The 12,242-nt window shown below is 38.1% G+C and overlaps 1 long non-coding RNA gene across 1 annotated transcript; it reads left to right on the forward strand.

The window, feature by feature from the left end:
• The first annotated feature begins 1,261 nt into the window (after positions 1-1,261).
• On the forward strand, positions 1,262-12,033 carry LOC148002603 (uncharacterized). The gene is made up of 3 exons (XR_015633463.1): positions 1,262-1,342; positions 8,683-8,863; positions 10,156-12,033. It is a non-coding gene; the product is annotated as an uncharacterized LOC148002603 (long non-coding RNA).
• Positions 12,034-12,242: the final 209 nt, after the last annotated feature.

The raw sequence follows: 12,242 nt of genomic DNA on the forward strand, positions 1-12,242 counted from the left end.
CTTTATTTCTTATTCCTTTCCATTTTTATTATGTGCTTTACTCAGTTTTTACTTATCCAATGGATGCCTTTTCATTTCAGATCTTAATTCAAAATAGACTTGTTTTCTTTCATGTGCTAATTGAAGTAGAAGATTCCAAAACAGATAAAGAACAGAAACAAAACCAACCAACCAACCAACCAACCAAAAACCGTGTTTCATGAAAAGACCCTTTAAGTTATATGTCACTGTCCTGGATGAGTGCCCTTTAGATGTAATATTTTCCTCACAAGTAACTAATCTGACACACTCATATGAAGATCCAGAAGATGGAACAAAACCAATGATGTTAATTTTCACTGAGTAAATACAGTGTTCCACTAGAGTTGGACCTTAAGTTGTTGTGCGTGTTAATAGACACTTTAATCTAGCTATTTCCACTTGATTTTGGTTGTCAGAGATATAAAGATGGTTCTTGTCTACTCTGGGCAGTACAGTGGAGCAGGCAACCTGCTGCCTTTCATCCATATCCAATAGAAATCAAGATACTGGCTTTATTATTGGGATAAATAAGTTTTCAGCTCTCTATATTAATATTTATCTTCAAGGATAGAAAGATGGAGGACAATCACCTTATGAAACAGCAGTGAGTCGGCTGTCAGCAGACAGAGAGGCTCCAGGAGAGTCTGTTTTGTCTGGGTGAGTCAACAAAAATGTCTGAAAATTATACACTCTGGTTTAGGTCTTACAGCTAGTTATCTTATTGGGAGAATTCTGTGGGTAAATCAAGATTACATAGACATCACAAAATATTGATTTCATAAATAATTATCATTATCTTTATATGGTAAGCTCTCAGGATGCTAAAGTGAAAAAGGCCTAGTTTTGTGGAATCTGAAGTGTAGAGAGAAAAATTAAGAAATAAATAAAATAATTGCAAATTTGGAAAATTTCAAGACACATAATTTGTTGTACTATTAATAATAAAGGAATGCTGGGATGTCACCTTGGTTGGATCTGTTCCATAAGACCTTTCTGAGAACATGAAATCTAAAAGATCTAATCCTGGGAAAGGGGACATGGACAACAGTTGGGGCTGAAGGAAACGCTGAGACCTGCTGAGGCACTGACAGAAGCCTGGTGTCTTTGGAACCTTGTGATCCAAGGCAAGAGAAACAAGAGATGAGCTTGGGCCAGGTGGTAAATGGCCTTCTGAAGGACAGGTCATAGCCGCCGGGCAGAAGGGTGTGTGTTATCTGGCTTATATCTTCAGAAGACAACTGAGTCTGCTCACTTGTAATGTGAGCATGCAGTCTCGCTGAAACAGGAAGAAGAGAGATTGGAACCTGGTGCTGTGTGTCAGGTAAACGCTGCTGGGGTCTTCCATTAGGTTGAAAAGACAGTGTAGAGACAAGTGGTGCTTAGACTAGAGACAGGATTAGGATTATGTGGAAGGAAGTAGAAAGCAGCCGGGGATTTGAATATCTGAGTGAGCCCCTAAAGAACTAGCTAGTGTGTATGTGTGTATGTGTGCACGCACTGTGTATGCATGCGCACACTTGAGTGCTTGTAGACAGGGTTTCTCATTGTGTAACCTTTTTCACTATTGTTATTCTGTTTTTCTTTTGTTTTTAAAAAATAGCTTTGTGTTTTTTAAGAGAGAGGATTCCTGTTCTATTAATTTATTTTCTTGTCTAATGGGAGACAGTTTGACTATATAAGCATATTGATTTGGGGTTTTATTATATTTGAAATGTCTTACTGTGTTTAATTACATCATGTCATTAAACAGCAATGGTACATTCTGTTTGAATGCAGCAAATGGTTTATTCATAATAGTTGGCATGCATCTGACTGGTCACATCACAAAGCTACTCAGATACCTTATATCTCTTACTTATTATTTATATAAGTATTTTGTATGCTAGTGATTATAATTTTCATTCTTAGTGTTTCACATTCTCTGGTAAAACTAACTTATCAGATACAACTTTATAATGGCATTCTCTAAATCTTTGTCTACCCATTTGCAGGTCCCATAAGATAAAAAGACTCATTGATTACTTCAGCACAAATTCTACATTTTTCTTGCTCAGATGTTAAAATTTTTTCTTAAAGATTTTGCCATAATATTTGCATAGATTTGAAATTTTGTTTAAGATATGTACTTGCAGGTACTAATAATAAAGGTTCTGAAGCATATGCTATTTGTACAAGTATGAAATATTCAGAATGCTCGTGTATATCACACCCAATTCCCTGCTCTTAGAAAGATTTTTCTTCTAAAAGTGTTCTTAATATAGTGAAGGTGTTTTGCAGATGTTCACAGAATAAGTCAGTGGTTTTCTTGAAGTAATGATTACCCATAGATATTTACCAGCCATTTCTTTGTGCTGATACTAATACTGTAAAAGGCCTTTTGCTCTAAAAACTTTAGGCATGGAAACACAATGTAGCATGTTTACTTAATGGAATGCTATTCTTCAATAAAAGAAGCACTATTCAAAACAATGTCTAAAATTCAACAACAAAGAAATTAGCATAATGTAAAAATAGACAAAGAACTAAAGCAGAAGTTTCTCTAAGGAAGATATACAGATAGCCAATAAGTGCGTGAGATTGGCTGACATCACTAATCATTTGCAAAAAGCAATCAAAACCACAATGAGATGCAATCTCATACGCATTGGCATGGGTATTATCAAATAACATGGAATAACATTGGCAAAGATAGAAAGAGATTGCGCATGCATTCTTTTTTTTTTTTTTTTGGTAACAATGTAAAACGTTGACCATTGTGAAGACAAGTTGGGAAGTTTCTTAAAAACAAAAAATAGAATGGTCTTTTAAACTCCTTTCTGCACTGACATTTACATGAAGGCTGCTTCTGACAAATACTTTGATTCTCTCTCATCTTCATAGAGTTAGAAAATGTCATCTTTTTGAGTTCTGAGCTCTTTCCTAAACTCCTGAGTCTTGGTAAAAAGAGTAGAGATGCTCCCAAGAGCTGAGTTTCGAAACCTAAGAAAAAGATAATAAATGACTATTATATATATTCATACCAACAGGTCAGTGTTCCTCTCAACCTTTGGCAGAGAAGTTTCTTTGTGTGTAAGTGTGTTTTACAGTGGATAGCAGTCAATAAACAGACAAACCTGGTCAAAGTTCCGTATTCTAGGCCAGGAATGGGACATCTGCATTAACCTCCTGAAGGCTTGGGTAACAACACTGGAAACTGAGTGAAAAAAAACGCTAAGAAGAGTGGATACGGGGGAACGCTCTGAAATTACGTCATCTGGACATGGCATGCTCACAGAACTGATGAATTCATGGCAGCGATGGTTGCCTGCCAGACTACGAAATTCAGCTATACACCATTTCTGCACTGATGGGGAAGAGGCCAATAAAGCCTGACACCCAATGAAGATCTATTGGCAAGTGATTTGCCACTGCAGAGGAAAAGCACTTTTCTTGGGAATGTGGCCAGTGGCAGTTTATGCGTGTTTGTGCAGGTACTGCTAATTAGGAGGAAAGAAAGGAAGGAACGAAGGAAGGAAGGGAGGGAGGGAGGAAAGATGGAAGGAAGAAGAAAGAGAAAAACATGAAAAGCTAGAGAGACGTAGAACTTTCTTCTTTTGTGAAAATAGCTTTCCACTATTGACTATAGTGCCTCAGCTATTGCTTGTCATATTGAACGTAAGTATCACAGTGATATAACAACATCAGCAGGACCAGGCCACTCCCAAATTACACACATAAGAAGACTGAAGGGAGAGAGAGGCTGAGAATGAAAGCCAGAAATCGAAGCCCTGAACGACTAAAGGCCAATCCAGGCAATATGTCTGCTCACAACTCATGAGTCCTATAAAATTCAATGTATGTTCATCCACATGTTTAAAAACAAAACAGTACGTACTTCTTTCTTCTTTCCTGCAATCAATATCTTTTTTATTTCCAACTTATATTTTGAGGATGTCACTTTTCATTCATGTGTTTTCCTGTGAGTCTTTACTTGGAAATGGAGTCTACTTTTAGCTTCCTCTTTTTTCACCAAGCATCTTTTCCAACTCCCTCTTTCAAAGTTAGAGCCACACAAGGAATTGCTTAACAATCCTTTATAACTGACAGGCCCATCACTTCTCTGTTATACCCTGACTTCTCTCTCCAAGGTTGTTTGGGTTTTCACCCTCAAAAGGAAGGATGTGATTGTTCTGTGGAACTCCATGGAGCAGGATGAAGATTAATAGTGGGAAGTAAGAGGAAGAAAAATTGTAACAGCATGTGGAAGCCCTTTCTAATAACTCTAACTATGTGACAATCCCTGGAACCATCCAGGTAGGAGGTGGCCATTTGTCATTGCTCCTGGAAAAAGGGTGCTTGTACTGTAGTGTCAGAGCAGAGGACAGTCCTCCCAGCTCCCTCCCAGGACCCTCCCAGCTCTGAGTCCATCATTCAGAGAGGATATTTTTCTCAATGTCTTTTTTTTTCATTTCCAAAAGCCAAGCCAAAGCACTAAAAATAAAATTAAAATAAAAAACAAAAACTCTTTGGCATGACCCCTATGTGATTCCCTTACTCAGCCCTGCATGCACTTTGCAGTGTTAGACACCAGTGCTCCCGCTGTTCTGTGCAGTAATGGATCCTAGATGTGCCTTTAAACCATATTTATTTTCTACATTAAAAACATTTAAAACACATTGGCAAGAATAAAATAAAGGACCACATTGGCATTAAAGGAAACTGAACAGAATCTCACACCATTCTGATTTCTCAGCCTTCTTTCCCTACCCATCACCACATCAAACTGAAACTCCATTTCTTATGAATCTCTATAACTCTGTTGACATTTCATACTTGCAGGGTTAAAGGATGGATCCCTCCATCACCCCTCTCTTTTTAACTTCCAGAAGTCATATATTTTTCTTTCCCTTTGGAAAATTTCTGCTATACTCACTGTCTTAACAGAAACTCTGCTCCAGACAGCTTTGTAAAATTATTATTCTGTGCAGTTGAATTCTCAACCTGATATCCAATATCAAGGAGACAGTGGTGGAAATTCTTCCCAGACAGTGTAAAAGGTAAACTGAGACTGAATCATTTTGAGATTGGCGACCTTTGAGAGAAGCATTCTTTCTGTGCTGACCTAAGACAGATGTGAATGTCTCAACGGTGGAAATCATGTGCTCCTGCAAAGATTTAATGCCAGGCATGAAGGAGCATATATATGAGCTAGGCTAATCCTACAAGCAGCGGGATGGGAGGGCGCTTGCTCATACAGTATGTCTCAATGACCTTAGCCGTTCGTTAGCCACAGAAGAACTGCGCTGGTTGTTAAAGCCAGCGTCATATAGACTGTCATAGCCAATGTCATATCTAGATTGTTATTGCTATAACATCCTTTGAGGACTCAGTCAAGCCCTTTACCAGCTTAGTCATTCCAAGACAAAGGGCATCAGACAGGCAGGATACCGAAGCAGTACTGGTACACTGAAGTCATTCAAGACAAAGCAAGCCTTCCGCTCCCTCCCCCACGCTAACTCACTATCCTTCTGTTTTGCTTATGCTCTTCAGCAATAAATAAGCATGAAATGAAATAGAAACGGCGCTTGCCATTTCTAGTCCTTTGAGGTGGAAATGGGAATTGAGCCTTTCTTGATAGGCTTATCCCTCACTATACATTCAAATGCAAGGGCTGTGAGAGGGGTTCATAACACAACACCACACACACACACACACACACACACACACACACACACACACACAATGCCATATCAGCCTTTTATATAGTTTCACAAAAATTTAAACCTAGTGAATCTGTTGAATCTATTTGCATTTTTTGCTCTGCCATTTTTCAGCTGCTTTCTTTCCAAGAAGTCAAGTCCATTCCTTTACTCCTTAATGTTCCTGTTAAATAAAAAAAGCATAAAGAGTGCACACAGCACCTTCCGTTGTCACTATAACATACATGTTCTTACCTACCTACTTGTAGAAATAACAGTTTGTCATATATATTTGATAGTCCTGGAATCCAGCATGTTAATTCATTTCCAAGGCTAGTTATTTGGCTGAAAGTACAAGCCTGAGAGACATTTGTGACTTCTGTGTATGTCTTTGAGGGGACAGGGAGGTTGGACACTACTGAGACCAGCCTTAAAAGAAGCTAATGCTACCATGTGTCATGCTAGCACCCTGTGAGCTCAAGCCACCCAGTCCATTATCAGTGTCAATGATCATAGACCTTGGGGAAGCTTCCTCTCCTACTTCTCTCTTTCCTAACAGCCAGATGACTTGGAAGGTAACTGAGACAAGTGGGAAATGGCTGAATTATCCCAAGGAATGAGGAAATGGTGTCTTTGATCCAATGGCAGAATGTTTATCATTTTGAAATGGGATAGACTTTTTAAAAAACAAATATAGTAAATATTCAAATCAGAAGACACAACTATGAGCCAAAATAAGAAGTGGAAAGCAATTATTGTTTCAGGAATGGGGGACGAGTGGCGGCAATGGTGGCTTCTCACTCTAGCTAGTATTGGACACAATGGTACCTTCCAGTCTTTCTCTTGCTATTACACACCGAAGGTCAGAAGGGCAGGGACAAGACTGTCAAAAGTGTACAGCAGTGGCAGAAAACCTCATCTTCTACTCCAGTCCCATTTTCTGGTGATTGTTTTTGAAAGTTAAGCACTGAGAGTCTAAGGTTCACAAGAACTTCCAGAAACTTGTTTATTTTGAGGTGAAACTTTTGGGGTCTGGAGATGTGGCTCAGTGGTTGAGAGCACTGACTGCTCTTCCAGAGGTCCCGAGTTCAATTCCCAGCAACCACATGGTGGCTCATAAACATCTGAAATGTAACAGTGTACTTATATTTATAAAATAATTAAATATTAAAAAAAGAAGATGGAAAGTTTTGAACTTCTATCTCATTTTTTTTCTGATCTCTCTCTATGTTTCTGAGATCCTCACCTGGTTGTTGCCTCTTTTGGGGACTCCCTTGTAGAGATGTCCTTCCCAGGTAGCCTACCGCAACTTTTCATTATGCAAAAGCTGTTAATGATCTCTTCTTTCCAGAGTTAATTATAAAGAAAAGTTCCAGAGACTTTAGGCTTTACTAACATGTTTACACTAATGTATATTGTATTTTTAAAACTGGAATTAACCAAGTTCTGAGATTATTTGAAGTGTGTCCATTTTCAAAATTTAATTAGAACACATCAGCAACATTCTCTCTATCGTTCTCCTTCTTCCAACTCTTTTCATGTCGTCTCCCTTCATTCTTTTTCAAATTCATGGCCTCTGTTTTAAAAAGTATTGTTGCAGGAAGGGGTGAGGGTTGGATGGGGAGGGGAACACCCTTATAGAAGAAGTGGAGGGAGATGGGATAGGGGGCTTATGTTTGGGAAACTGGGAAAGGGAATAACATTTGAAAAGTAAATAAAAAGAATTCAATTTAAAAAAAAGCCATCACAAAGACAAAAAAGTATTATTGTTAGATAAATATGCACAAATAATATGTAACCTGCTGAGTCTGTCTAGTGTTGCTCTTATGTATACAATGTCAAGGCTGACCACTTGCTATTGGATAATGATTTAGGGGGCACATTCCCTGGAATTCTCCCTCTCTCAGAAGCTGTTAGCTGCCTGTTGCTGTTCGTCTACACTCTAGAGCCCTATGATATTTCCTGTACCCACATTGGAATGTCAACTCTCGTCGCTTGTGATTTTTAATCTCACTGCAATACTGTTTAAACGTCTGCGTGTACTACAGATACCAGAAAGAGGACTTTCCAGAGATTCTGACCTCTCCCCACTCCCACACCTCTTCCTATAACAACCTATCAGATGATTGAGTTTTGCTACATCTAACCACCATTTTGAATTGCTATAACATTCTGCATTCCATGATGCTCAGCGCTGTAAAAGGGAAGGCATATTATCAAATACATAAATTGGAAATAAAAGTACTGTTCATGTCCTCTTTTCCATAATCTGACAATTTACTCACACTTACACACCTCAACTTTTAGACATGTGTAAGTCTCTACTAGCACAGGTTTAATAGGCAGCATTTATTGTCGCAGGAAATATGGGAGAAAAAAAGCAAAATAGAAAACCTACTCAGCTTAACATTTAAATATCCAGGAACCATTATCTTTTTACCTCAGTATCTTTCTTCCCAGATGTCATATTATACTTTCATTCATCAAGTGTATTTTAATTGTTAAAACAATGAACTTCTAGTGAATGAAGCCAAGCACAACTGAGTATGAGACATACACTTATGTAAAGAAAGAGGACATCACACCCTTATGCTGTGAAGTGAGTTGGATAGTAGGTATCTTCAGAAAAAAAGTTTCTCTCATCGATGCTTTTTATACATTTCAGCTTTGACTAGTATCTAATGGAATACCAAAACCAAATTTCATATTAATTTTAGAACACTGATGCCTATAGATCTACAGTACACGTCTAGCATAGCTCCTTTCCAGGTTAGGCCAGACTCAGGATCATAGCTGGTACAAGTTTTCATCTTGGCTTAGCAGTCACTCATGCATAGAAGAAGTCTGTCGAAGCCACTATACACTATTTGTACATCTGACACTCATTACATAGATGATATTAGTATATAGCAAGATGTTAAAATCAATTTTTCTAAACTCATTGTTTAGCTTGATCAGTATTTTCCCAATTTATATTCCAAAGTGAGCTGATTCATCAAGGAGACTTGGCGAATGGTTTTGTGACTGATAACTGATCATATATAAAGGGGATTTGATCTCCATATCAAATACATGATGCAAATTCATACTTCTCACCCTGTCCAAATGGAGAGTGGAGCTTAGTCCACATGCTACAGGTGTGGGGACTTCATTGGACCAGTCAGGTAATTTATGTAATTTTCATGTGGTGTGAAAGAGTAAAGTTATGTTTGATGAAAACTCAAGAACTGAGCAAGTGGCTGTGTTCATAGCTGCTTGTACCCAGAATAAGTAAATAGGTCAGTTTGATGGAACGTTCTCCATGTCCCTAACTTGATAGGTCAAACATACAAGGATGCTTTTCATGGGTTTGAAGGGACTGTCTATAAGAACCTGGTCATAACTGCCTTATGGAACTTGTCTGGTGAGCTAATGAAAGAAAAAGGGAACAACTTGGTAGGATATGTTTGTGTTGTCAAGGTAACCTCAGGTGGACGATCTTCAACAGTTAAGTAGAGGGAGTGTGGGATCAGTGCAGAGTGTTCCTCACACAGGGAGTCAGTACTACCACAGCTGTAGAAAACCAAGGGCAGATGACAAACGTAACAGTAAAGTAACAACTTTCTACACAATCACACACATGCATACGTGTGCACATACATGCACACACATACACACACACATACATGCATGCAGGCATGCACACCCAAAGACGTATACACATGCAGGCATGCACACATGGCATGCACTCATAGCAGGCACATACATATATGCACATTCATACACACACATGCATACACAAACAATTATGCACACACACAAACACACACACATGCATGCAGGCATGCACATCCAAACACACCCATGCACACACATATGCACACACAAACACGCCCACACATGCATGCACACATATGCTCACACATGCACACATAAACAGTGTGCACACATATATGTGTGCATACACACACACGCGCACACACACACACACACACACACACACACACACACATGATTCCATCCCAAGATGATTCACAGATAGTAACGTTTTATTTACTTATTTTGAGTTGGGATTTTGTGAACCCAAGACTGACTGTCCTGCCCCAGCCTTTCAAGTGCTAGAATTACCAGTGTTGTTGCTATGCCTGGCTGGATAATGGCTTTTCAGATCATTAGACATAGGTACCGTGAGTATCAAATGAATTTTGTGAAGCACAGATGTTTTAGAAAACCTGTAATTTAATACACAAAACTCAGGACAATTAGCTAGAAGATGAATGAAATAATAATTTTTCCTCCAATCCCATAATAAATACCTGGTTTAGTTTTTAACTAAACCACATTTTAAGGAAACACATCCTAGGCATTTAATAATAGGAATATGATAAACAAAATTCAAATGGCATGCTTCTGATAATCAATAATCTTGGCCTAAATCAAAATTCTCAATGTCTATTTATTTTCTTAATCATTACAGAAATAGCATGCAATCGATCTTTAACGAGAGTTCCAGTTGCGGAAAAATCCTTGTCCTATGAACAGGAAAACCTTCACATGGATATGTGCATTGATATCTTTAGCCAAAGGAGAAGATGCAAAAAAACCAATGTTTGGAAAGGGTTACATGTGGCATGCCCAAGGTTTATTCTTGCAGTGTTTGCTGTGATGTCTGCCTTCTAGTGGGACAAGCCTACCATCACTACTCCAGAGACAAATAACCTGTGTTCTAAACATGCAAGTGACTCAAACAGAGTGTTATGATTTAACCAATACTGAATTAGACCACTCGATTTGGTTACATTTTGTCAGGGCCTAGTCACTGGTGGGCCATTTATAGACTCACCCAAAAATGTGCCACACATTTTAGCGAATGTGTTAACTATTGCTATAGCAGGGTTTTCAAGAATTAATTGCAATCATCTTATTATGGTAGCTATAGTAGTTACTTTTCTCATTTATGTAGCAAAATACATAGTAAAAGCAAAGGGAAGGAGGAGCTCTTTCAGCCCACAGGTTGAGGGCCTAGTCTATACAAGCACGGTGACAGGAGCATGAGGTAGTTGGTCACGTTGCATCTGCAATCATAAAGTAGAGAGTGAGGCAAAGGGACTCTCAGCTCCCTTTCTCCTTCTTGTTCAGTCCCTGTACCTCAGCCTATGAGATGGTACCACTCCCATTGAAAAGGAATCTTCCCTCCTCAGATAAACCTTTCTGGAAACTTTATTATAGACATCAGCCGTGTGCTTCCACAATGATTAAGTCTGGTCAAGGAGCTGTCAAAAACATACCATTAGCATAATCTTACTGTTTTGACCACTTCAGTTCTTTGCCTCCTGGATAAAAGACTTTTAATTCAAGTTACTAGATGGGTCCTAGATAAAAAAGAAGGATTTGGTGCGTGGATGGGTTGGGGCCAGGAGACCAATCATGGCCTTTTGTCCTTCAGATTTTTTTCTATCATATACTAAAAATAAAATATGGAACACATTAGTGAGACTCAGATTTACTATTTTAAATTTCTTATGTTCACAAAAAAGTTTTCTATTAGCAAACTTAGAAGTTACAATTTATAAGTTCTATTTGTCATCTTCATATCAAAATACCTGAGAAAACAATTTTAAAACAGGAAAGCCATGTTTTGGGCCATGTTTTCAGATGTTTTGATCCATAGCTAGTTGACTCCCTTGCTTTAGGTCTGTCCTACTAAGGTGCAGACATCATGACTGAAGGACACAGTCAAGAAAAACTACTTACCTCATGATAGACAGGAAGTAGAGAAACAGACAAGAGGGAACCTGGAAGAAGATATGCTTAACATAATCTTGAGTTTTGTAATGTGCTTCTGTCAATCATACCCTGCTTCCTAATTGTCCACTAAGCTACGAATGATTCTATTGATCCAGTCACCTCTCAGTTGTTCCCCATCGGGGAACCCAGCATTCAGTACATCAGCCTTTTGATGGTGTATTTCATACACAAATAGTAATATGTCATTATGAATTTGATACAATGACACAAGACACATTAATTATATACTCATTCATTTGTTTTAAAGTATATATTGTATTTTTTCGGAAAGTTCTCACTACTTTATACCTACTTAAGAATTATTAATGTAAATTTAAAGTTGAGTAAAACTGCTAATTATAATTTGTTATTTGGGTTAAGGATCAAGGTACGTGTATTTCAGTAAAAATAGCTAATTCTGGCATGGATAAATTGTAAATTAGTAGTTTAAACACATGGTCTTGAAAGTTTATTAACATCTGTGAAAATGTTTGCTAAACATTTGATGTTAAGTAGTGCTAGAGAAGACAATGTATTATCATGTGTTCTCTATGCAAGTCCATGGACAAAATAAACAAATAAATAAACAAAATTGAGTCTTGTGTTCATTTAAAGAATTCCACAAACTCAATATTCAGATATCATTGTAAGTGAACAAATCAGTTTAAGGAATCGCTCAAGTGATGAAGTGTTATAAAAGTGATGGATCCCCAAACACACAACTGGTACCTAATCTCTGATCATTGCTCTTACACAGGATTCCGGTGCAGAGCAAAA

The sequence above is a fragment of the Rattus norvegicus genome, chromosome 11 (genome assembly GCF_021556685.1).
Source record: "Rattus norvegicus strain SHRSP/BbbUtx chromosome 11, alternate assembly SHRSP_T2T, whole genome shotgun sequence".
Lineage (NCBI taxonomy): Eukaryota > Metazoa > Chordata > Mammalia > Rodentia > Muridae > Rattus > Rattus norvegicus.